General features: G+C 43.7%; 1 protein-coding gene across 4 annotated transcripts in view; it reads left to right on the forward strand.

Annotated features, from left to right (window-relative positions):
- The first annotated feature begins 900 nt into the window (after positions 1-900).
- The window catches only part of dlgap1b (discs, large (Drosophila) homolog-associated protein 1b), a 59330-nt gene continuing 32477 nt past the window's right edge, over positions 901-27753 (forward strand). For all 4 annotated transcript variants that reach the window (XR_015839882.1, XM_088282646.1, XM_088282647.1 and 1 more), the window contains exons 1-2: positions 901-1130; positions 23172-23249. The gene's annotated coding sequence lies outside the window, so the exon portion shown is untranslated. The remainder of the gene's footprint in view (positions 1131-23171; positions 23250-27753) is intronic.

The following is a 27753-nucleotide window of genomic DNA, read 5'->3' on the forward strand; positions in this document are numbered from 1 at the left end:
AACGCACAACAACAGCGAATAATTCGGCTGCATACGTTTTAGTGTCGGCTTATAATCATTGTTGAGTCTGGAGGGATTATTGACTTCCCTGACACATCCGGGGAACATCTTGATGGACTACCAGCAATAAAAATAGTTGAATGCTGGATATGAGGATAATAAATACCCCCCTCTGCCCCACTCCCTCCCCAAATACACAACACAGCTATTCCCATATGTGCTCCGTCCTACATGAATCTATCCAGCGTGTCACAGTTCCCCTGCTGCCACTTCAGCTGGTATGTTTGTTGTTATGGATTTAAGTGTGCAGGAACCTACACACACAAACACCACCTACACTATTAAAAAAATACTACTAGCCATTGAAGTTGACAAAAGTAAGGTTTGAAATGTGGGGTTCTGAGTTTGAATCAGGCCTCCTTTCTGGTACTCCAGATGAGTCCAATTTAGCAGAAACATTTTTTGAGACAATCTCTACAACGTTAAAAAAAAAAAAAAATCTAATATAACTGCCAACACGAAGAACATTTTTGTACGCACTGGTTATCACCAGCTAACTCTATAATGCTAGCACTGTGCTCTTTCTTCTTTTTTTTCATCAAATTCACATTACAATTATGGAATGCATTTTTTTTAATTTAGTGAATCAAAATATGCAAATAGAAATGCCAGGGTATAAAAAAAAAAAAACAGGCAAAGAATATATTTGAGAAATACGCCAGTTAAAGCGTGACGTCATCAGTAAGCGCCCAGGCCACCGAAGCACCGACGGGAAGAAACTCAAAAGGTTGAAAAAAATGGCAGTCTATTTTAGATCCGAGTCGTGAAAGCCATGCCGGTTTTTGCCTCGCCCACATCATGTGCAGCTTGTGTTCTCTCTCTCCCTCTCTCAGCCACACACACACACACACACACACACACACACACGCACGTACACGCACGCACACGCAAGCTCCGTGATGCAGCCGAACACACGGAGCGATGCAGGGGGACACTACGACGGCGTGCCGGAGCCGGCCACACAAGTGACGTCCTCCTTCATCATCCCCGCCGCAGTCAGCTCACGGCGAAGGAATATCACGCACGGGCTTCCTCCTCGCTCGACGGACGCCGAGCTGCGTTGCCAAAAGGTAAGACCCCCCCCCCCACAAAAAAAAAAAGACAAATGCGCAAAAATGTTCTACACGCTCACATCACTTGGGTGATTTCAGTGCACGTGTCAACGTGACACTGCGATTCACAGCTGATTTTTTTTTTTTGTTGTAATTTTTGCGTTGATGCTTTAAAGTTTTTCCCTCATCCACTTAGTACGAAGTGCTAATGAGGCGACGACTAATGCATCCAATCAACCCGTGCTCACGTTTGCTTCATCCCCATCTTCTTTATGTTCTTAGAATCACCAAGCATGTTTGGGTTGATTGCGAAGGATATTTGTAAAAGTGCTCCAACTGGCGGAGTTGAAGGAGATGCTTGTCGTATCTGCAAAGACTTAATTACACGGTGCAAGACAATTCATTAGATAGGAAATCGAGGGATGCTGCAAGTCAGTTGGGGGGGGGGTGTTCACTCAAGGCTTGTTGATAAGGTCAGATGCAGAGTGAAGGCACTTTCACACAAGCACCCATTTCGTAGCCACCCTGAAACCGGTTCGAGCCTGATTCACTTGTGGTGAGAATGCATCCAAATTCAGATGCGATGGATAGTCAAGGCCAGAATCCCAATTTTTTCCCCTTGCTGGTTTATTCACTCCCTTGTGATCAGTGACAGTAAATTGTCAGTTTGGAAAAGATTATCCCGGCGATTATCCTGTGGTGTGGCGTTGTGTTGAAATCTTTCTCTGTTGATATTTTTCAATTGGTTCGGGAGGAAATAGCGTTTTCTCCAATGTGCAGCGCTGCAATGACTTACAAACATTTGACATTACATAAAAAAAATGAGTATGTCGTAGTAGTTATTGGAATGTGTGTCACAATCTTGAGAAAAGTTGACACAGTTCACAGAATTGAGAAGAAGTTTGTGGCAAGCATGTAAAAAAAAAAAAATCCACACTTGAGCCATGACGTCACGTTTCTTAGTTGCAGATCTTTAAATAAATGATTAATTTGACTTCAAATTCTGCTTGACATGCTTCTTTTCACAAAAAGTGAATTTTCTCCGCTTTTTGGTCTGAAACCATTTTTTTTGAGCGACCCAACCTCTCATTCCATTGCCGATGACTTAGCAATGGAAAAAGCGAGGAACATTTTTTTTTTTTCCGGTGAAAGAAGTCTGCTCTTTCTTTTGGTAGGGATGTCGCTTGTATTGTCACTGAACAAAGTATTCTAAAAATTGTCCCGAACTTTCCTGCGGTTGTTTTTGCAACTTGTAGATTTCTGTGACATGCTTTGGGTTGTCTTAGATTTTCATACCATGCGAAAAGAAATGAGTTGACGCGAGGAAACACTTGTTAGTATGAGCCGTCCTATTATTTCTCTTGTTATCATCATCATCAATCTTCAGCTCCCTTCAGTTAATTCCGGCTTCTGGCACAGCTGAAACCTCCTTGCTAATTGCCTCGTGCGTGACGTGCGATTCCCATTCTTAAAAAAAAAAAAAAAAAAAATGGCGTCACCAGTCGTAGCCTGTGAAATTCATCAGGTGCAAATGAAGCGCATCCGTAAAAAGATTTAAGGACCAACTCGGAAATGGACCTCACTCTGTGTGTGTTCGCCAAAACAGAACGCTGATGAACAAAGCTGCATCATTTATCGTCATTAAATCATTTTCAGGCCAACGCGGTGAAATTGGAGAATTTCCCGCGACGCACCTGCTGATCTCTCTCGCCACATCGGTTGGGAATCGTGTTGTTGAGTGCGTGTGGATGACTTGAGGAAATTGTTGGGTTATTCTGGCAGGCAGCAAGATTCAAGGATGCGAGGAAGGCCGGAGGCGAAGAGGTCAGCTGTGGATGGAGAAACCATTAGTAGATTAGTAAAAGCAAGCGCGTGTTTGGGGGCGAGGAGGGGGGGGGGCTACGTAACAGCGACGCTGAGCCGCATGCAACATTTCAACTAATGAGGTGTGGAGCAAGAAGCGGACTTAATGATTTTCACTCCCTCTCTAACTTTATCTTCCAGCTTGCTTCTGTTGAAAAGCACTGCAAGGCATTTATTTTTTTTTTTAATCTCAAGGAAACCACCCGCAATCGCTTGATCTTCCTTTTCTGACGATTGTTCCGCCCTTCTTAAACGCGCTTTGCCAGTTAGACGCAGCGCCGAACCGCGGCGGCGGCGGCGGCGAGGCCATCATTAGCTGCCTTGGCGTCTTTGCCTGTCAGATAATGATTTGCTCTGTGCTGAACTCTCCAACTTTTGCTTTTGCTTCATAATCCCCCCCCCCTCTTTTTTTCCCCCCTGCTGTTATTTCTCGTGCGTACCTACCCACACAGCTAAACTCCTTACAGACCTGGAGATCTGAAGAAGTTGCATTCACTGACCTGCTGGTTGAAATTCACCTTTTCGCCTGTTTGTGTTGTGGAACAGATCCAAGACTTTTTGTGCTGATGCATCTCAAATTTCTGCCAAATGGGAATGTAACAAAGTGATCGTTGTGAAGGAAATATTATGGTGCCTTGAGGTGCAAGTTAAATATGTCCCGTGAGCACATTCGTATTTCAAATCGTCTGTCCCCATTTGAAATGAATGGAATTGCCATTTTAGCCTCGCCCAATTTTCTTTTTGGGGAACAATGAGACAGAATGAAATGATGTACAGCGTAGATATCTTAATTCCTCGCAGAGGATAAAGAATATATGACTGTGAGTACCTTAACATTGAATGTTTTAAATGTGTTCCATTTGTGTTCGAATATCAGTTGCTTCATCGTTTCCCATTATGAGTTAGCATTAGCATTAAGCTAGCAGACTAGATGCTTAGATATGTTTTTGTTGTAGGTTTCTTCTTCTTGCCTTATTTCCCTGATTATAAATTAAATTTTAATAGGCTCCAATTAACAAAGGGATGCTAATGAATGACGTATGTTTTTTTTTTTTTTTTTTTTCTTTCTTGGGTTTGCACTATCGCCATCAACTCATAACGTGCACCGCCTGAGATTGGATTATCTCAAGGCCACGAGTCGCGGCGGTGTTGTAATGATGCCGGCGATGACATCGTTGATGAGTCAGCAAGTGCGCGCAACTCTGGCTTCCGGGTCTGTTGTCTTCGTTTTAATTGCCCACTTTCCAGACTCGCCTCCTCTCTGCGGTGAGGAAACAGGACATCTTCTGTTTGTACCATTTTGGCTCGCAGGGACTCCATCCTGCAGCACTCCTGCGCACTTAGCCGCTTAGACGGGTTGGAGTAGTCCCCCCGCCCCGCCCCCGCCCCGATTAACAAACAAGCGTGTTACCCCCAGGAAACCTGTAGAAGAATTTTAACATTTTATTTCCCCCCTGCACTACAATTTGTAACGTCTCTCGAGCGAGGAGAACTTCCCTGTGGAGACACTTTGGCTTACTCACGCTCCATAACCGAGAATCAGTTTTCAGCTAAATGTGCTAATCCCTTCCCTTTTGAGATTATCTGCCTTTTTGAGGAGTTTAACGCTCACAAAATACACTTCCAACTTCTTGAATAGACTATGTGAGGATTCCAAGTGTTTCACAAGAAGGCACAAGCTCCGTCTAAAGTAGGGAAAAAAAACTGTAGAAGTTAAAAATCTTTATGAATAGATGCTGGTATTAACTCCTTCTCTGGTATGGACATTTTTATTCATCAGATGGAATGTAGCCGTTGATTGCCGTAGATATTTTTCAACAGGCATGCGTGGGAGAGCACGCGGCTCGTCTGTGAAATTGAAGTTTCTACCTGACTGTAATGATGAGTAGATGCCAGTAGATGGCAGCGTTGTACTGCTGATTTGAGATCAGCACAGCTTTTGAGTGGAAGTTGAAGGAGTGAATCAGAAATGAAAAGTCGGACAAGTTTGGCCAGCAGACAGCTCGCTCCAGTTGAGAATGCGGTAGTTAATACTCGTTCTCTGCCATTGACGGGTATGGAAGTCAAAAAGTAAATTCATTTTACCTGGGCTGGGAGTGAATGAGTTAATAGAATGTGCGTTGCGATCGTGAGAAAAAGATGTTCATGGAGTGACGCTAACTTGATTCCAGCGGTACTTTGTTGTCAATCTACAGCAAAAAAAATGCCATCAAAATAAATGCTTTTTTAGTTGTTGTTTAATAGTTTGAAGCATCACATAAGCAAAAAAAAAACGATTTGCATGAAATCACAGTTCTGCTTGGCACATTTAATTAATTTGCAAATAGCGAAGCACAAACAGGCAGGGGATTACTGCACACGCTCTTCAATGCCGGCAGTTTTCTGTATCCCGTGCACAAATGTGACGTTTCGGAGGCCATCCAAAAATCCTGATATCGGGCTGCAGCTGAAGAGTCGCTGAGGTCACCGCGCTGCTTCTACGCTAATCTGCCGAAGGGGGTTTTCTGTGCGCGCGGCAGCTTTTAAGTCGCATGCTATTGCATCACTGATGTCGAGCGTTGTTTACCTTTGCAGCGTCCCTTCGTACCCGCGTGTGCCCGCGGGCTTGACTTGGGACGCTACACCTGTTTTGCAACGCATACAAAACCACCAGACTGCGTTTCTCCTTCCCAGCTCAAACTTTTTCCAGCTTTATGATTTGTTCTACTCTGCTTTTCCGCTCCATGTCAGAATTCCCTTTCACTGGGATGGAGTCGACCCTTCTGCGGAAATAAAGACGTACTGCCGGTGCTGTCAAGGGGGAACAACGTCATTCCCACTGGGAGAGCGAAGGAAAGCCAAGCGTCTTTGTTTGCCTTCCAGCGACTGGAGCATGCTCTGACTTGTGAAAGGCCACTAGCATTGTTGGCTAACACGATCCACCAGGGGAGTTGGGGGGGGTTTGGCCAGAACCCCACCGAGACGCATGCATCGTCCTTTCTGTGGCAGAATCAACCGCCGCATGCTAAGTGTTGTTTTGCTCCAGCACTCGGGCAGCCGTGGAGCTTGTTAGTCCAAACGCAAAGCGACTGCGCGCCGACTCGCTCGACGGCTTGTCCTTATTGACGGTGCCATTGTCGGGCAATGTCCACTCGAGGGAAGAAATTCATTGCAGAAGTTCCTGCAGCATTGACCCAAGTGGGCCTTCAAGGCCTTCTCTGCTGGCCTATCATAATCAAGAAAAAAATGATCATATTCTTCACATTTACGCCATATTATATCCGAGTTTTGTATTTTTAGGCGGGAGTTTTTATCGAATCAGAATTCAGCTAGCTTGTGTTGCTAGGCAGATTTCACAATTGTGCGGGCATCTGTTCTCTCTGTCAATGAGCTTTCAGATTTGATAGACAGTTGCGATAGCCAAGCAGATCACGAGTCGATGACAGTAAGGCCTTTTCGATGGCCTTACACTGAAGGTGACGAACGCGTTTTGTGATTGGATACTCACTCGTGAGGGGGCGGCGGCTATGCGGAATCAACACAGCCGAAAGTCGTAACTGGCGGCCGTTCGAAAATCTAAAATATATTTTAAACCACGATGGCCGAAGGAGGGAAAAGTGTGGATTTAATTGCAGATACACTTGCGACGCCATTTTCAATTCCGACCGTTCAAGAGAAGCTAGGTCGTCCAACACTCGCTCAGTGGTGTGTAAGTGTCTCGTATATTATTTGTCCTGCCGTGGTGTCATAAATGATGACATTATGAGGGGGATCGATTCAAGCAGGACTTCACTGAAGGCCGACGTGTGCACGACCCGTCTCTGAGTCTGGGCTTTACTTATTTTTCCGTTTCTGTTCGGATGCGCCGTGTTTTGTTCCGCGTACTTCTTTGCATCAAAGCCTGTTTGCATGTTTGCGCGCTAAAGCCGCAGGCTGGCATCTCCATGCAGACCGAAAGCTCGAGGAAGCTTTTCAGTGGCCTGTCTCCTCTCCTTGACAGTGATCGCGGGAGATGGCTGACATCTCTCGTGAAAGGACGCTGTCAGGATCTAACTGTTTTGACAGCAGCTCATAAAGATTCGGGAATACACGGAAGCACGGAGACTCCGCGGCAACGAAAGCCGTACACTGCGCGATGAGCAAACGCAGTCGGCTTCGTTTAACCCCGATGAACTTGCGTTGACCAGTCGCTTCTCGTTTCGCCGAATACCTCGGCGGCTGTTGCTGTCGGAGGAGGCCTTTGATGAATCACGCTTATGACGAAAATCTCCCCGAAGCCGACGGCTGACGTTGGCTGTCGGGTGGTGGGCGGCTGTGTGATCACAGTTACATCCGGCCAAAGTGTCGTTTCGCAAAGCTGCCGCGCGTCACCGATCCACAGGGCTCTGTTTTTGCGAGTCGCTACCTTAAAGATCAAACGTGAATCCTGAAATCCTTGTGACAAAACTAGATCTTCATTTTTCTACAAGGACTCCGCACGGCAAGACGGGCCTCGAGAAAGCCGCATTCTGTATTTGCGCCTTCTTCTGAGTGCCGTTCACGTTGTTAGTGTTGCCATGGGAGGGCCAGACTGTCACGTGACCGCACATCCTAGAAAGTCTCCGTGAGCGCCGCACGGGTTTATTTAAAGCGAGGAGCTTTATTTAAGAAGCCGTTGGCTGAGATAAGCCGCCGAAAGGTCCAGCTCTAAATGGAATGGAGGCGACTTGTTTGACGAAGATTCCTGCTTTAAGCGCTCGGCTCCGAGACGATAACGCTCGGCGGAACAATGGCGGTTATGAGAAGGGAAATATTTTTTGCGATGGCAGGCATTTAATTGATCCCTTCACTTTGTGAATGGGAAGTAACACCGACGCTGTCAAGTCAGCGCACATAATCGCACTTGAGGCGTCCCTTTTATCGAACCGTCCACGCGACCCGTGTGGCCTCGCTTTCGTCCGACGATGTCCTGCATATCCAAAGTGGCGTCAGCAAAAAAAAGTCAAAGACCTCTTCTTGACTCGATCTTGCGAGATTATTGGGAACGTTCAAAATCCTCAAACTCAGAACGGCCTAGCGCAGCAAAACCCAAAAAGCATTGGAGGACTCAAGTCTGGAGTCAAACTTAAAATGGCAGTTTGAGAAGTTAAGACGAATACTACTTGACTTTTTTTTGTTTTTTTTGTTTTTTTGTACTCATGAGCCTCGATTTGACTTTGACTCGAACAACCTGATCTGATTAATCTGCATTTTCAAGGTGGTTTTCAGGGAAAAGAAAATGGCAACATGCTACGTTTACGTTACGTTAGCTAAATGCTATGTTAACTTCACAATTTAGCTAAACAACTGCTAGCTTATTTAAAATTGCCGTCCATTATTTCTTTACTTGAAAAGACAAAGTAGAGAAACAAGTAAGAAAATACAAACACTGGTTTGGTACCATTAAAAAAAATATATATATTGTGAATGTGTGAGTAAAGCTAACTAGCGCCATTCTTTGTCACTTGTTAGCAGAGCTGCGCACATGTTAATCCGATTTTGGCGGTAAATCACAATCATATCTGGGCTTTTAATTAAAAAGATAAGGTATAGAGATTTGGTTTACATTCTTTACATGTACATTCTCCGGTTGACAAAAAGTACGTTCGATAATCCTGATTTGGCGGCATGAGCCACAGGATTAGTCTGGATTATCAAAGACATCAGATTTCACAACAGCAATAATAATAATCAATTCCGATTTGATGGTCGGGGCTGCCTTGGGATTCTTTAACCTTTCCCATCAATAATAGAAGACGGTCCAGATTGCGCGTCGGGTGTTTATATAGGCAAACTGCGAGGGAAGGCCAGGCCCCAAAACTCTGCCAGATTTCATTTCACGCTCGGCAGAGCTCCGCCTCCGAGACAGTGACATTTACATGGCCCTCCATCGCACACAGCCTCTTGCCCGCACGCCCAAGGCGCTGGCTAAATCAGGCACGAGGGTCCGTGAATGAGGAACCGCGTCGAGCCGGGGAAGTCATCTTCATCATCGTCATCGTCAGAGATGCTTCGTGATAATCTGACAACTTTTTTAATGATAATCGAAACAGCATGTTGGGCCTTATTGGTCAGGCTGCTCGTCTTTGCCGGGATTATTTTCGCCCGTCGTCCTGGTCGTCTCTTAACGTAAAGCTCGTGAGGCGAGTCAACCCCTTCTGGCCTTCCGCTAATCTGATTAGCTCTCCACCGCGCGTAGCTCACGTCCAAGGCGGCACGCGCTCTTTCAGTTTGCGTCGAGATCTCAAGTGGCTTTCATTCATGATTTTGGGGCCATCTTGAAACCTGTGATCAATCCTCACCTCTTCGGGCCTTTTGGGATATTTTTGTGCTCTTTTAAAATGAGCAATTTGACAAGTCGCTCGGGGAAGAGTCTTTTCGGATATTGCGCTTGAAAGGTTTCTCACTTCTGTTAGTGGTGCAATGCCTCACTTCGCACTCGCATGAAGAAGCTCTCCCACATTCAGAATCCTTTGAGAGTACTTCCATATTCTTTTTGTTTCCTGGCGAGTTGCTTTAATATCTTCCACCAGCCGGTGTAAAGTTTTGAAAAGGCGTCATTCTCAACGCCAAAGTGACGGGCTGTTATTGTCCGCTTCGGGAACACGTTTTCGTAAACATTTGGAGGCGTGACCGCGGTCCAGTCACGGGCAGATGGACGCCATGACGGAGCGGGCCGAGGTCATCGACCACGCCGTCTCGACCCGGGCTCCAACGCTACATCCGCCCGAGCAAATGAGATGAGCCCCGCGCCTTTGGATAAATCTAGCGACGGCGCGCATACTAACCCGTCTTAATGAGGTGGTAACAAAGTTATGGATTCATTAGCGAGCATGTGTCCCCGTAGGACTGCGAAGGAAAGCGAGCTCGGCGAGGTTACAGCGTGACAGATGGCGACTGCTTGGGTGTGTGTGAACGAGTGAGTGCTCGCTGGTGTTGCTCAGGGTTGTTTATCCGCACAATTCGGTGTGCACGGGGGACAAAATGTGAGATCTAACACCGATGCGTCGGCTTCTGTTTGGTTTCATGGCAATGGAGATTGTTGATGGTTTATCTTTGACGCCTCTCTTGTGTGCAATGAGGATTCCGCATTTGCATACTTGTAGCTTTATTGGAATATGTCATGGCTGGGATAATGAAATTGCAAAAGATCGTAAAGATGGGCGGAATAAATTGAGTTATCTTTTGAATGTTTGATTCTATCCAGGTTCACTGCAAAAATGTTCACATTCGTTATAAAACCATCGAGTGATGACGTAATTTAATAGAATGAGACGGTTTTGGTCGCGCACATTGTGGCGCTCATTCTGGTGTGTGTTCCTTGGCCACCAGAGGGCAGCGTAAGCCAGCCGTCCTGATAAACAGTACTGTCTCAGCTCCTCTGACAGTTTCTCAGTGCGGCAGTGGTATTAGTTGTTCTTTGCAGAGGATGAAGAATATATGCCTGTTTTTTTTTTTTTTTTATATACAAAATTCGCATGATTTCAACTTTATTCTCTAAAAGTCCAAATTTATCCTTTTTATTTCAATGACAGAGTCCTGATTATAAGATTGTGATTTAAAAAAAATAAATTAATAATACAGCGGTCGGAGTTTATTTAAATTAGACACAGATGGTTCTTCCATTTGAATTTCACTCCAAGCCTCAGTCTTGTGATTTTCAATTTTTATCTCCTTTATTTCTTTGCGGTCATTTCAGCTTCCTAATATTGGGAATTAAAACAAAAATAATAATTGATTGTTAATTTTCCTGCTCAGCGATTCAGCAAAATAAATTTGAATGCCCCTCCACATTAAATAGATACAAGCTACATTGGGATTATAAATCTCTCATTAGCAGATTTCGCACGACTTTGCACATCTAATGATGCTGACGCCTCAAAAATGCAGTTTGGTAATGAAATGAAGCGGCAAAAGCACAACACATGCCAAAGACAAAGCAGGCAAAGAGAAGCAGAGAGGATGCTTCTCTCGAGCGCAAACACCAGAATGAAAGGACGCTGATGGAAAGACGGCTATTTATGACCAATCTTCTTGATGATTGGGAGGCTTTTCAGGCTTGTTCCTTTGATACAGATGATGCCGTCAAATGCGTCAAGGTTCTTTTTGCTACTTTGCCAAGATGTCATTTTCCGACTCTTCAATGTCACATTAATGGATTGTCTGTTGATACATTTTGAAATAATTAATGTCTTGGCAAATAGTGGCCGGGGTGTTTATTTGTCACTGCAGGCGGCTTTTAGGGATGAGGCCTGAGTAAAAAGGTGCCGGGAGAAGAAAAATATAATTTTTGTATGAGTGTAATTTATCAAAATATAGATTAAAAAAAACAAAAACATAATTAAAAAGCATGTAAAGGTTGAAGCCGTTTGTGCGTCATGATTTAATGCTGCAATACGATTCATTGGCCACCAGGAGGCAGAATAACAGTCATGCAGACAGAAACAAGCAAAGAAGAACAGCGCATAGTCTTGTACTGCGAGGTTATCGTCGTGAAGGAAAACTAACGGAAAAAGTAAAACTGAAAAAAAATATTTTCGTTGGCAAAATACAATTAAAAATGAGATTAGATTTTAAAACACGATAAGTAACTGGAACTACCTTTTATGTTTATAAAAACTACAATTGTAGCGAAAATGCCCTTCATTTTACTTTTGGTCAATTAATTTCACACATGAACTTTGGGGCTTTATTTGAAATGTATTTATTTTGGTGTTAAAAATGAAAACTCACAAACCCGCTCTAAAAATTCAACTGAATTTAAAAAGCAAAAGTAAATAAAAACTAAAAAAAACTAAACTATTACAACCCTGTTCTACTGCTTTAAGTAGTTCGTTGAGAGTAAAGATGCCATTGAGTTTTGATATATTAAGTCTACATGTGTTGCGCCACCGTTTGCGTTCAAATATCCGTTGTTTCTAAAAATGCTTCCAATTTTGAGCTATTAATTAATTTTCTCTATGTGCCACTTTGCACTATTTCCCTCCCACAAGTTGAGGAGCCATGAAGGACCCTCATTGATGTCGCCTTCGCTCCTTTTGTCTTTTCTCCTGACCTTCACTTTTTTTTTTTGTTGTGTGTGACAGAGAAATTTAGCGCCTGGATTAATGCGTAATTAAATTGGTGTGGAAGGAAAAAGGTCATCAGCTCTTTACCCACACACGCTTTTGAGCAGAAAATAGACAGACAGCTGGAGGTCAGGCATCCATCTGATATTCCGTCCTTCTAGAATTAGCCGGCTTGTTATTGGTTACCGTTTTGTTTTAATAATTTTTTTTTCAGGCCACCATTTGTGTCTGCGCTCTCACTGAGCCTTTCCAGAGACGGCGAATTTTTAGTATGGATAATCTCGATATACGTAATGAAAGTGGTTTTGGATTGAGTTCAGGGCAAGAGATTTATGAGAGGGCGATTTTGTTTTGGGTTTTTTTTCTTGGGGGGGGGGGGGGGGGCTGTGAGAGTGCGTCACAAATAGAGAGAGGGAGCTGAATGGTTATGTCCACGGCAGCTTGGAAAAATATTTCAGGACCAAGGACAGCGCCTGACACTCTGCACTGCTGCACGCTACATGTTGCCACGCCAACAAACATCTTCGTGTCAAGACCGCGAAAAAAAACAAGTTTAACAGAATGTGAATGAAGTGATGTTCCCCAGGTGCTTGAGGCCCCCACTTCCACCCCCCCACACTTTTTTTTGTTTTTCCTTAAGTTTAAATCGCTGAGTACGGTAGTTAAAAGTAAGTGGAGTTTCGTTCCCCAGTTAGCAAAGTTAGCGCTTTTTTTTTTTTCGTACTTATTAGTTATTGGAGTGAGATTCCGCAGGTGGTTGAGGTGAGGCCATCATTGCTTCCGTTACTTTTATATTTTCGGAATCCATTTTTTTCTTTTTCACCCTATTGAGTTAAGTTTCAATCGTGGATATTTAGAAATGAAAAATTGTCGATTGGACCGACATGTCCTGCCACATCCCATCCGTACTCTATCCAGGCTGCCATTTTTTTCCCACTCCTGAATGACTATACACGTTAACTTGATGTTCACCACCAGCCTCTGTAGTTTTGACATTACCATCAAACGACTGCGTGCATCTGACAGCGACGAGATCCCGCGTCTCATTTTCAAGTGTTTTATCTGTCCCGCTATCGAATATTCATTCTCATCTCACTTACTTCGTGGAATTTGTTCGGACAGGCTTTGAAGCCGGTGGTGGATGAACTCGTGGTTTCTGTCCAATAGAATAAAAAGTGGGAGATACAACTCAGCACTTTTTTTTTACTTTCTAAAGTATTGTACACAAATTTTCAAATCACCAAATCTTCTTAATTCTCTTGACCATCCAATAGCAATAGCAAATCTCCTTCCCCAAACCAGTGTAGTACCAAGATTGACCTGTGAGAGGCAGCATGGTGCCACAGGGCCCCCAAAAAACTGGAAAATGCAAGAAGAAGCTAGGCTAACTCTTTGCTGACTTGGTTACTTGTCACTTTGTTTGTTTGTGCTTCAGGTTGCTTCCTGAACTAGTGAGCAAAATTTGTTGTTGTTTTTGCGAGCACACCACATTGTAAATATTCATATAATCGGTCATGATAATCATTCCCCGACATCTAGGAATCGGTCCTTGGCTGACTTGGGTCAGAAAAAAAAATAAATGCTCCAATTCAGCCAGATTGATGGTGTGTGCCTTTTGAAATCTAACTGGAACATGACGTACTTGAACGCATTCAAGCTTTTTTATTCCGCGATTGGCAAGTTGTTGAGAAGAAGAGGTCGTTATTTGTTTTCATTCCCCCCCAAATGCTCGCCACGCCTGCCAGGCATCCAGACAGTGAAAGCCTGCGTGTCGAAAGCATGAAATACCGGCATCTGCGAGGACATCCAAACAGCCTCAGCGCTTCTGGCGTTGCACGAAGAAAAGGAGTGCAAAGGCAGCAGAAAACGGCTTAGTCAGGGTCGTCACCCGCCAATAGCTCTGGATGGCTGCGAACACAAGACTCCAATAAGATGAGTGAGAGTAGCGCCGCTAACGCTTCATCTGGTGTAATTATCGTTTTTATGGCGGCGGGCGATTGTACTATTTCAACGACACCTACTGTACGCGAGTGTCCTCTGCCAAGTGAAAATAAATCTGCTGCGCATACTTGGCAAATTACCGGAGAATAAATTGGAGCCTAAAAGGGCAGAATTTATATTTGCATATGTTTGGCTTGTGTGCAAACATCAATGGGAATTAAAAGGGGATGGGAGGCTTGGTTAGGCAGCAAACATCATGGCTGAAAATCACGCTGATGAGCCGCCACACTGCAGGCGGTGACAGACTGCACAAACACACATGATGAAGCGCAACGCTTTGAAGCCAAGCCTCTAGAGGACACTCATTGTAATACTTGGAAATGAATCACACAGCAAGACAGGACGAGGAGAGGCTTGCTGGAGCCATTTTTAACATCTCCATATATTAGCATCATTGCCAAATACCGTCTGAGATTGAACCGAATACTTTTTATTCAAAGCGGGGTACACACAAAGCGGAAATTGGGGCTAATTTTAGCATTGCCCTCCTCTTCTGATTAAAGTCGGTGCAGACCTGATTCTTGGATTTCTGTCCAGAAATATCCAGACATATTATTCTGTAGTGTGTCAAGAGTGTCCCAAAGTTGGGACAGGCAATCGTAAAAATGATCTCAAACGTCCATTGGTAAGCACAGAATCCCATTCCCACGGTGTTCCACAGGGGTCAATTTTGGAGCCCCTGCAGTTTTTGTTCTATTTGCTGACCCCTGGCTTCCATAAAGCATTGGAAGGTATTTCAAGGTATCGAGTACTCGTGAAGGATGTTGATACCAGCCACTGATACGTTGACCATGAAAGTTTGACATCAGTCAGTTGTCATTGTGTTAATTGATATTTTATGTATGTGGTATCAATGCTTGGTCATGATGAGTGCTCAAGATTGAATCAGTCTGGGAAAAAAATGTATCTAACATCCCTACATGTAAGCAAAAAAAAACAACTATCCAGATGCACTGTATATTAAACAAATACATTTAGCATGGCATGACAGTAAAGACCGCAAAGCATTTAACTGTACAAATTTTCAGTGACAGCGGCTCCGCAGGAGTCACGCCACCTGATTTCCGAAGCAGCGCGGCGAGGCTAATTTTTGCATGTCAAGGTGCGTCTCTTCTGGACAGATATGCAGAGAAGCACACATGGCCGCTCGGGTTCACTCGAGTGGCCCGCAGAACAGCAGATGCACCTTCTGTGTGAGCCGGCACGCCAAAGCCTTTGTCACAACCGAGTTTTATTACCTCGACGAGGGCGATTATTCAATGCGCTCGGGTGCTTTATACAATATTAGGATATTTGAGTGCGCTGAGACGCGCGCGGGTATTGGGGCAACGCAAACATGTTTGCACAGGGCAGCCAAACACACTCGATGATGTCATTTGTATAATCTGATGAAATCTGGGCCAGCGTTGACGTCGCGGCAGCCGGCGGGATGAGCAGTCACTGTCATCATAATTTGGTGTGTAGGCGGGAGAAGGGCTCTGTACGTGCGTGCGGAGGGGGTGCAATACCTTAACTCCTCCAATGTTATTTAATTTTGATGTTTTAATCCAGTACAGATATTTAAAAACAGAAACAAAGTAAACCTACGCAATTTATTTTAGAACCTATTGTCGGTTATGCACCGAAAACTGTTTTTGTACTCAAGCCAAAGCATCACCAATGTTGTGCGCTTCAATTTGTCTTACAAACATTGTCAATGCTAATGCTAAAGTCTGTGTAAAATCCCATTGACAAGCTAATAGAAAATTAGCATCGAGATCCTCCAAATAATGAACATAAACACAAAGGCTGAAGCAACACACGTAGACAGGCATTCAAACGTGCATATAATTTTTGACGTCTTCAGCCGTCCATGGTTGTGAACGAGTGAAGATGTTCTGTCTGTGCATGCAAATTATGTATGTAAATAAAGTTTTAAGACTAACGTTGAACTAAAACTCTGTCATTTCTTCCGTTGTCAGTTTCGTTGGCTGCGCTGGCCCTTTAAGCGGCGTCCCAATCAGGACGCGCTCCTGTTTTCCAAATGCCAGAAAATGTAATACATTATCGCTGCCCGCTGTGAGATTAAAAAATAACTGAGGTAATTTGCCCGCATGCCACGTTCTAATAAATTCTCGGAAGTAGGAGCTACCATTTCCCCAGAACACTCATCATAAATGGATCTGAATAAACGTTGAACAAAATGCCTTCAATAACAATTTGGATGGGAATAAAAAATGATTTAGCTCAGGAAATGTCCCGCGATGACGGAGATTCCGCTGTGGTAGCAGGATGGCGAACGATCAATACGTGAGCATTGATCACACGCGCAGGGCCAATACGAGCCGACAACAAACGTAACGATTGCCGAGCGTGAGAATGGAGTGGTGGGAAATGCTTTTGAGGGTGTTCCTGCATGGAGATTAGCACGTTCTTAAAAACGGGAAAAAAAAATGTTAATTTCGTTGTGTTTGTAGCAAAATTGTTTTGTAAAAAGTAGAAAAATCCTGGATGTTTCCAGAGATTTTTCTGGAAAAAATGTTCACGAATTTCTGTTATTTTTCAAAGTTTGTCCATTTTAATGTTTATTTATTTATTTATTTTTAATGATCACGAATTTTAGAAACATTCAAATTCAGACGGTTGGTCTTTTAATTGTTGTTTGTTTGGTCTTTACTATTTGTAAAAAGTAGTAGTAACATGGGCTCGTCCGATTAATCGGCCAGACAATATAATTGCCAATATTAGCTCTTTTAAAATCAGTAAATATCAGCAGATTTTTTTTTTTAAATATATTACAACATATGACAAATATGATGATATTCAAACATTCATTCACTCCCCCCCCCAAAAAAATTGAGCATTTTTTATGATTATTCTCTCTTTATTAAAGTACTTTGTAACTACTATTGAACGTTTTGTAAAACAACCAAAAATTTGTGACTATAATTTATCGCGTTATAGGGTAAAAAAATAAATAAATAAAAAATCTGTTATTATAATCATTATATTTAATTGTAATTAATCAACCAATTAATCGTTTACCGTCATTTTATTCTGCCAAGCACTGCAATCACATCGGCCAAAAAAAAAAAAAAAAAAAAAAAACTCAAATGGCAAAGTCGAGTATGCTGAGTTTAAATGCAGAAGTCGAAAAAAATGCAAGCACATTTTTTGTTTGCCTCCCTCCTCATCACCGTCCGTCAGTCCGATGCAAATCAGTGCAGCGCTAAGCACTTTCCATGTTAATTGCTATCATTATATCCCTGCGCTCTCATCGCGTCAGGTGCGTTTGCGGCCGGTTTCGAGCGGCGTTGTCCGTCTAAGCCTCATTTTGTTCAGCTCGTGTAATCCCCTTAAATTCCCCACTGATAGCCCGACTACCTTCGCTTCAGATTAGCCCGGCGTGAGATCTCGCCGTTTCTCCAAGCACCATGTGGAGCTGGGTTGAGAACCGGGCCGGGTTGGGAGTGGGCAACAGTTTTTATGAATAAAGCCAGAGGGTCGAGGTCGGAACGGAGGGCGGGGAACTGACTGGCATAAAAGGGTCAAGTGCCCAACTCTGGTGATTTTTATCGGCCAAGGGACCAAATTTGGTCACCAAGTTGTTACTGACCCCACAATGGAAGCTAGGCCAACTAGTGAACAATCTAGAACACGGGTGTCAAACTCAAGGCTCGGGGGCCAGATCTGGGCCGCGACCTCATTTTATGTGGCCCGTGAAGGGCTAATCATGCGCGCCAACTTGCTCTTTCTAGCACCTTTTCTTCACTTTTAACAACACTGAAGTTTGAGATATTGCCATTTTTTTTTTTTGTTAACAATCCTCCGCTTTTAAAATAAATTGAAAGGAGTTTGACACCCCCTGATGTAGAAGTTCCTTGAACTTTTTTGAAAGGTGTCCTTACATTCCACCCCCAGTCCTCCACGTTTGTGGATGTCCGTGCCATCGCAACTACCAGAAACTGTCAAAGGCTCCGCCGAAGAAGCCAATCGTGCACAAATGAGTCAACTGTGCAATGGACATTCGTAGATCAGAGCAAAAAAAAAAAAAAAGCGACTATTAGCATAGCGAGATAACGGCCACTCATGTTTTATTAATCTGCTTACTCGGCGTTGGTGTGCCCTGAACTTTTAACCTTGTGTCTCTCTCTCGGCCGGGTCGGATATCCGTTGATGTGTTGACCGCCGCGGCCTCGCACCGCTCGCCCTTTTCTTATTCTTGCTGAGTCGCGTCAGGAGCGCCCCCAACCCACGGCGTTTGTTCTTCTTGTGCACTTCATCATTCCAATGATGATTCAATCAGTATTCGAATTAGGGTGGGAAATTGGATTCATTTTTTTTTTTTTTTTGCAGGCTCAAACTGTTGCCATCGCGAACGCTTTCTCAAGAGCGCAGGCAGCGTTTTGAATAACTTTCTCAATGTCTGCCTTGGCTGCAAGACGTCATTGTTTATCATACCAGCCACAGTCTGGACTTCGTGAAATAAAATACGCACATATACACAACCTTGTCCGGCACACTTCTAATCCGGTGTGAATGTTGTTGAGATGTTTCAAGACTGCAATAAAGATTACAGTCGCTTTGGTATATTCACTAATTCCAGGGAGGAGACGACATAAAGTACACACAAAAAAAAAAAAAAAAGCAGTTTTCAAATCCTACCAAGTCCAACATTTTAGGCCGAATATCCTCGCAAGAGCGTCTAACCACAATAGCGCGCCGTTCTCTGCTCGCTTGTTATGCTGACATGCTCTTAAAGTCACTCGGCGTGATCCCTTTTGATTTGTATTTAAATACAGATTACAAAAGTCATTTTTTTTTTTCACAAATCTGGGCTAAATCCCTCAAGATTGATGCTCTCTTTTTTTTTTTTTGCCTCCTCTCCTCCACTGACTTAAATCTGCTCGTTTCTTTGTTGCGCCCGCAGGCTTTGGAGGCGGCCGTGCTTCAGCATTCTTAACAGACGAAATATGTTTTGAATAATAGCAGTGACAAATACGCATTTTAACATTGCATTGTAAGAATGTTGGACCAAGTTTCCTGTTTTTTTTTTTTTTGTTTTTTTTTTTCAACTCAGACTGCTCTCAATTATTTTCTGTTACGCCCCCCCAGCAAGAAGAAAACAATTCGCGCCTCCCGCCCCCCCCCACCACCACTTACTCTCCGCTGCAACTATAAATAATAGCAATTTCGTTGCAAAACAAACCTGCACTGTAGCGTTAATACTCGCTGCAATGGGCAAGGAGAGCGCCACTGCCAACTACTGGAGTGGATGTGCAATTACACTTTATTGTAGTACGGCGGGAAAAAAAATCATGTTCCCCCAGGGTCACCCGCGACCCCCCCCCTCAGCATCTTTGTTTGCACCATCTTGATCCTTTTCATCATCTGGAGCAATTTGGCAGGTGAGCTGAGGAGCACTGTCTGGCTGCTAATCAATGCAATTTTAGAAGCGTATTGAGAGAAGAGGAATAAAAAAAAAAAAAAAAAAGCCTTCATAAATGCATCCTCATTTGTCTGCCTCCCGCACAGGGCGTTCAAATCAATGAGTTCACACAGAGAAGCGGGAAAGAAATTGATACCGGGTTGCGGACGCTCAGCAGCCGCTCCTTAATTGGCGCGGGATTAGTTCGCATTGATTTGGCCTGATTAGAGCGGCCGGGCTTGTGTGTCCCCTTCATCACCGAGCGCACTTCCTTGTGTCTCGGGCCTGTTTCGCATACAACTCCTTCATCCCCCCCCCCCCGCGCCCGGCTTGCACAGGGCGGCGCCACGGCTGTGTTCAGATGAAATCGCCGACCCGGAGACCTGACGCGCATCAGATTTCTTGTTAAAATTACAGCGCTGGCTCACGACAATACGGCGAGAGGCCGGCTCCGGAAAATTGCCCCCCGGTTATCGAAAATGTTCTGATAGATGGCGGCTGTTATTCTGACCGAGTCGGCCGGAGTGATGAGCCGTGGTAAGATGGAGCGAGATTGTCTGCAGGGGGGGAAATACAGTGAGGGCAGCGAGGTACGCGGATTAAGCATGAGAGTGGGGGGGGGGACAAAAGCGGGGATGAGAGACTTGGAGTAATACAAGAGAGGAGAAGGGTGATGTATTGTAGCAAAGAAATGTGAACGGAGATGAAGCTAACAGAAGTGTCCATTACGCTGCTAATGCTAGCTTAGTAATGCTAACGCTGCTTTTTTTTTTTTTTTCTCGCAACTACATACTCACATAATCATGTACCATTATGAATAGCGCCGGCTTGAGAATCAGTGAGGCCGCAATTTAAAATCGCGATGGGAGGGCTTGGTGAAGTGAGACGACATGCAAAACTTGCGCGCGGTTTTAAAACTACAAACTCTGACCCTGCTGATTTTCTGTTCCCGTTTTCTACCTGAGCAAATCTGGATGGCGCTCAATTTCTCAAACTTCAACGAAAACAAAATGATGGCATTCGGTCCTGGTGGACTGGTAACGGGCCGCAACCCGCTGGTTGGGCACCACGGATGATGTCGTCATTACGAATCATCAGTGGCATCCAAATCTATATCGTAAGTCCAGTTTTTCTCACTTTCGGTCTCCTGCAAAGTTTCTGCGAGTTCGCCAAACATTTAAGCTTCAGACAGCTTTGATTCCCTCGTAGTCTTCCTCACATGTGAACTTCAGTGAGTCACAGATGTCTCATAGCCCCTCGGCGGGCTTCCAGAAGCCAGCTAGTGACAAGAAAGCAGATGGGGGGAGGGGGGGGGGGGGGAGGGGATGCAGGACGAGCTGCTGGGCGGCACCGAGGGCGAGTGCGAGATAATTAAGAATTGAGCGAGTCGGCCACCAGCTCTCTTTAATTTCATATTGGCGGCCTCGGTATTCGTATCCATTGCTAACGTTAACACAGCTGGACATACACTAATGTGCCGTATGACTCCCTCACGCTTCTGCCACGTTTGCTCGACAAAGTTGCGTTTCGCGTCGGATTGTTTTGGCAACGTTTTCATGCGCATCGAGTGGCACATCCCAAACTGGCGAGGATTCGAACGAGTGTTCCAAGAGAATGAAGTCCTGATTAAAGCTCAGCACTCAGAATCTGATGAGGAAAATGGCTTACCGCTGATTAACGACCGTAACACATTAAAATAGAAGGCAATATAAAGTATTTTGCAGTTTAATTCCGGTTCGTGAATGAAAGGAATCAGCCGATCTCTGTCCAAAGCGAACGAAGAATGCGCTCTGCGTAATCGCGAAGGTCTAATTCTCGAGCAAACACGATGCATCGCGCCGGGCCAGGCTGTTGCCGCTTGCTGACTCATCGTGAGCCGAGCCGCTCGGAGGTCTCGGAGGTTTAAAGGCCCTCCACAGCCCGTTCTCATGCGCCGGACTTTAAAGTGTGCCCTGATGGAGTTCATATCGCTGTGCAAAAAAAACCAAAAAAAAACTCCTCACTCCTCCTTTCCGGAGCAGAGGTCAAACTGCCTCATCTTTTAAGGATCGCTTTCGCCCATTGATTGTCCCGCAGCAGATTTTTCCCTTCATCCTTCACTTGTGAACGCACTTGATTCTTAGTTTTACAAGCCACACCCGTCGTATGTCCGTGTTGCAGTCGTGTTTTTTAAGCGTCTGTGTGTGTGTATGGCACACCAGCCGAGTGTGAAATTGAAATTCCTCCCCAGCGGACGCTGACGTGATTGACAGAAAGAAGAGTGTGAAAAAATAAATAAATAAATAAGAATTCCCACCGTCATTGCCCCGATGTTGCTTCATCAGATCAATAAGCAGCTTGGAGCATGTCGGTATCACTTCTCCGCCGAATGACCACTGGATCCGTTGACCCAACAAATGCGGGTGGCTGGTCACAGCACAGCAAGTGATGTTTTTCGTCATTCAAAGGGCGCAATTTATTTTTATTTTTTTTCCGTTGGGACCGAATTAATAGCTTTGTCATTCATTTCAATGAGAACGGATGATTTAGGTTCTGAACAGTCGATCCGTGCAATGTGGTGCCGCTCACGTGTGTTGCCCGCGTGTGTGCGCATCCCACCAGGACGCCATCATTTCGACCACCATCTGTTTGGTGCCCTCTTATTGAACCTCCTGCCACTTCCTCTTCGTCACCTTCGCGGGGACACCAGGAAAGCGCACTGCAGCACATTTAATCGGATGCAATAAAGTGTTGCTTTTGTTTTATTTAACGATGCTCACCAGACCGGAATGTTTCTTACTGAAGTTAAATCAAAATGACTAGGAGTAAAAAAAAAAAAAAAATTGTAAAGCCCTCTTTGTACTTTTTTTTTGTGACAGCGGCCTGGTGCAAGCATGTCCATATTTGGCACTGGTTGCTAAGCGACCGAACATGTAGTAGCCTGGTGCCTTTTCCTGATGGTTTGGTTATAAAGTTGTTAGAACTAAAAAAGGCTTTGCTGATTATAAGGGGGAGGATATTTTTTAAGGAATGAGGAATGAAAAAGTTTCGAAAAAAAAAAAAAGAAAAAAAAGTGAGAAATGTTTCAAATTATCTATGATATTTTAAATCTTTTGAATTGAATTAAAAAGCACCCTGAAAAATAAATGAGTCAAAATAATGAACCCAACCTTGGGTGAAAATATTATTTATTATTGATTTTACAATCCACAGATAGGCCGCGTTTTTTTTCTTACTATGCATGCAAATTGGAGATGGACAAATTAATTATCTTCAGTTTGTCTTGGCGAGCCGAATGCAGTCAACAAGGCGGACGGAGTGTGGGTGATTTTTGTCGATAACGCAGCCGGAGTTTAGACTTTTCGTTTAGATTGACTCTGCCTCCGTACATCTGAAGGGTCTCCCTATTTCTTGATCTGTTCTTTTTTTTTTTTCATGCCGCCCCATGAATTGTGTGTGCAAGCCTAAGAACAGAAGAGAACCGACGGGGCCTAACACAGCTGCTCTTTGCGTCTTCTCACTGCCACATTTTAAGGTCCTCTAATCTCACCACTGCGCTCTTTGAAGATGGTGCGTTTCGATTTCCTTTCATCAGGGATTCGCTGTAGTTTTTTTTTTTTTTCTCCTCGGCAGCGGGAAGGCTGATGGGGGGAAAAAAAAAAAAAAAGGGCCATGACGCGTTGTTTTGATTGACGCTGATGGCTTCCTCAGTCGCTGACTCCTGTCTTTTTGTTGGCTTTGCAGGTGGAGAGATGAGCGCGTGCGGCGAGCAACGGCGGCAGAATTAAACGAGAAGATGCCCAAGTTGAGACGTTGAAGCAGGTCAGTTTGTGCAGAGCACTTTTGAATGCTAATGTCATAAGTTAGGACCTTCGCCTCGTTGGCACGCTGCCCCATGAGCAACTCGGCTTTAAGTCACGACTCCCTTACTTGATCACCAAGCCACAATATAACAGTGCAGATTAGTGTATGCGGTGCATGCAGCAGACGCATTGGCATCAAGTTTGCTTACAATTCTTCTGACATTTTGCTTTGACACGGTAGTGTGTTGAAAATGGCTCCCGGGTCATGGGCGGCGAAATTTGGCGGTATTATGTAAATGAGTTGACTTTTGACATTACAATAGGGCAACATTAAAAAGGGCTTATACAGTTTTAAAATTAATAATATATAAAAATGTTTAAAAAAAAAATAGGGCTGTACTGGCCCAGGTAAAATAATGTACTTTTTGGCTTCTATACCCGTCAATGGCAGTGAATGAGTTAAAGGGTTGACATCGTTATACGGCGCGTCCGAAATCCCAAAACGCTATCAAAGTTTATAAATGTCATCTGCTATTAAGTCGAAATACTGGAGAAGTCATGTTTTCAAATTCTGCATTTTAATTGCGGGTTTGTTTTTTGTCAATCCAGGTAGAACACTTATTCATGTAAATATATTCACTCGGGGACCCATTTAGTGTTTGTGATGTGTTCCTCACAATTTTTCCCGCATTGGCCCGGTGCAGTATGGAGTGCTAATTACAAACAAAGTGTAAAGGTGATTTAGTAGCGAGTGTTTTCACCAAATGAACTGTGAAATGCGCACCTTGGCGAGCGAGCGGCTTCATTTGGCTTCCAATTGCATAAACTGCCCAAGATAAAAGCCCCCTGACAAACTAGCGCACGGGGTGACAAATGCTTGATCAAAAAAAAAAAAAAAAAAAAGTCTTTTATTTCCAAGCGCGATGTTATCACAGAGGTTGCTTAACATGCGAAGCGTGGTCAAGCCTCATTCCCAGCGAAGGCCGATATGATCTTAAAATGGGCTTGGAGAGGGAAGCAAAAAGCTTTAATCAAACTTGGCAAATAAGTCATTATGAATTAATGAAGTGGCGACGTGTGAAGATAAGTGGGAGGCCGCTTTACACTCAAGCGTATTTTAATACATTTAAAAATGAAGCAATGACTGCATTTTCTTGGCTTGAGTATATAAGTGCACTTGCGCACATTAAGGATGACTCAGCAAGCTAATTTGCATTCATTCTAATTCGGGTTGCGGATGTTTGAATGTGTTATGTTTGTCTTGCGTTGTAATGTTTTAATGTGTTGGGAGAGGGCGATTTCTGAAGAGCTGATATCATCCGATTAACTCATTTTCTGCCATTGACGGCTAAAGACGTCAAAGGTGAGGAATGAGTTAATCGGTCGGGCCCTACTGAATAATTTAAATTGGATATGACACACTTGATGTACTCTCAGTTAGACCTTAGAAGAAACTAAGGCTGTCACGAACAAATGTTTTTAAAATTAATTAGGCCATCAATTAATCGAATAGTTAGACTAGTTGATTAACTTTTCATTAAATTTTTTCGATTTTATTTTTCATAAAAGTGCGCTAAAAACATTTTCTGTCCTCATTCTTGTTAATTAAACAATTGTTGGTTATTTGGCATTATTCAATGATTAAAAAAGAAAATTATGTAATATCACATGAGAGTGATCGATCTGCAGACTTTTTCAATTTGATTCCGTTATTTTTTTAATTTTATTTATTTTTCCGTAAGTTTGCAAATGGAAAAAATTTAGTTTTACTGTTTTTATGAAGTAAAATCCGAGAATAATAATGACTGTTGAGACCATTTGGACAATAGTAAGTTTAATGGCGCTAGACGATAAATCGATTATCGAAATGTTTGTCGATTTAATTCGATATTTGTTTAGTTGACTTTAAATTACATCACACCTTGTAGAAACGTTATAAAAAAATTAATTTAAGAGAAAATACAGTTGAGAATAAGTTCGTATGATTTCATGGAACAAATATAAGAATTTTAGTTTTAAATGCAGGTCAGTGATTCAGCACAAAAGGCTTGATGGCTCGCCACTAGTTGTGCGAGCGATGACTAATCACAACGCAGACGGTGAAACAGCGGCCGTGACCCACGCCATAAGAACTTGCCGGTAGCCTCTCATGCTTGTTTGCAATTGTATTCCTCCCTGTGGCAATTTTGTTCTGTGTTCTTACTTCTCGTAGCCGATAATAAAACGGAGGCCGCCTCGCCATTAGCGCCGCTGTTTCCTGAGCGTGTGTGAGACGCGCAAAGGCGGGCGAGCCCAGTCAATTAAAGTTAACACATCGACCTGCATAATTTAAGCTGCCTCGCCGCGCGTTCCGTGGGGGGATTTGTTGTTTTTAATCCTCTTCCCACTCATAGAACGTTCATATTGTTCGCAGCGTTGTGTTGACGTGCGCGTTTGTACAGTGTGCGCCGTACAGTCGACACGTCAAGAAGCATTAGCGTCAAAGCCGCCGCTACGAGGCAGCCCGAGAGCCGCGTGATTTCCGGCAAACTTTAATTGCATGGCTTGACAACGGCATCTCGCATCTCACGCCGCAACTTATGCCAACATGTTGTAAAACGACGGAGACTTATAAGGACCTGACTTCCATTTATTTCAACATGTAAGCTATTGTTAGCTAGCTAGCTATATATCAGACATATATTCTTTATGCTCCGCAAAAAAACAACAGCAACAAATTGCAGGTACACTTGCGGGGCCATTTTAATGACTAACCTTACGCATGAAAGTCACGGCCCGCCACCGATAAAAGCCAAATATTGACTTCTCTCGAGACGACTCCTGCTTTGTCAAAGGGCCCAACGCAGCCGGAACTCACGCCAGGCGGCTTGCATCCAGCGATCAATATGTCAGATGATCTGTCATACGTCACAAGGCCTCGTGTCTCGTGATCTATGTTTGAGGGTCTATGTGAAGTAAACGATATAACGAGGGCCTATGCCAGAGGGTTCGTGTCAAACTATAAATATGTCAGGGGACCCGTGTCGGCAGAGCTATGCCAAAGCGCTCGCGTCCAATAATCAATATGCTCCCGGGGGACGAAAGTACCGGTCACAAATTTGGACACACTTTAAAAAATGAGCTGTTGCTTTTTGTCGGCATAGAAAGCAGGATTTGAGAGCATTGTCTCGTGGAATGTAAAATGGAAACATTTGTTAATTTGGAGCTTGCATACTTTCCCGTGTTTAATTTACCCTTCAAATAGTGCAGATCGCTCAAGGAAATTTTGCCCGCGGAAAATGCGGCCAGCCCAGAGCCGCGACTTGACGTGGCGGCTCCATTTGTCACAAAGTGCCGTGACAGTGCGGCTAATTAGTTTGGTAGTAACAAAAGAGCAGCCTCGGAAAAAGCCGCCGGCCGTCCGTCCGCGCGGACTTTTATTTATGATGCGTCCGATTCAATTTGAATGCCAAGCAGCCGTTTGGTTTCCCCGTGTTTTGACAAAGACGGCATTAAAGTTGCATTGGACATATGTTGCCCGGATGCCGTTTTTAATCGTAGCCTGGCGGGGGTGCACGCTGCTTCTTCTCTGCGGCACTGAGGTGTTTACATTTGCTACTTGCAAAAATCAGGCTTTGCTATATTGTATATTGTGAAAAAATCCAGACGGAATTTTTACTTTTAGTCTGTTCAAGCCACCCTTCGACTCTCTGACAAATTCAAAATATATTACGCTGTCTTGAAATGAAAATTGGCAACCTGGTATGCTACAAAAGACACCAAGCTAGCTAGCGAGCTAGCTAGCTAGCATGGCTAACATGTTTCCACTCTGAGGTTAAGTCACAAAGCAAAGAAATAAGAAGCGAGACATTTTCTGATAAATACGACAAATTGTATAAAAAATTGACGGATTCTTAAAAAAAAGGTGGTTGATATAGTTAAAAAAATAGAAACTACTGCCTAAAAAAGCAAACCTAGCAACATGGCAGCAGTCGTGAGACTTCAACTGGCCGTGCTCGACGTCTCCTGACGTTGCTTAAAAGCACTTTGACATAATGTGAACATTCACCAGCTCCCTTAAAGCTTCCTGCTCCGTCTTTTAAAACATTTCCCTGATGAGGTTTTCTTGGGGGGGAGGAGAGGGTCTTTTCTTCTTTTTTTTTTTTTTTCTCTCTCTGCCTCCATTTGAACGTTTCTCCATTTGTCTGAAATATTCATCTTGTTAAATATTCATATTCATATTGGTTAAAGTTGATTGAGATGAGCATTTATGCGTCTTTGTACTTTTGTTCCCTTTTTTATGATTAATGATGAACATGCGGTGGAGTTTTGCTGTCCTTTCGCTCATATTTCTTTCAGTAACCACGACCGGCGGCTCTAAAAATGTCCGTTTACGTTTTCAGGGTCAGATACTAAATCAGTATTTAGAACTGAAGTACGTTTTGTTTTTATTTGGGTTGTCTTTGTAAGATTTTAAAATTGGCTTGAGGGGCCCAAAAAAAATTGTGCGCTAAATGTGGCTAGCATCATGCTACCAACTGGTG

This window comes from Idiotropiscis lumnitzeri, chromosome 19 (assembly GCF_059441095.1).
Source record: "Idiotropiscis lumnitzeri isolate Australia: NSW breed Sydney's pygmy pipehorse chromosome 19, RoL_Ilum_1.0, whole genome shotgun sequence".
Classification (NCBI taxonomy): domain Eukaryota; kingdom Metazoa; phylum Chordata; class Actinopteri; order Syngnathiformes; family Syngnathidae; genus Idiotropiscis; species Idiotropiscis lumnitzeri.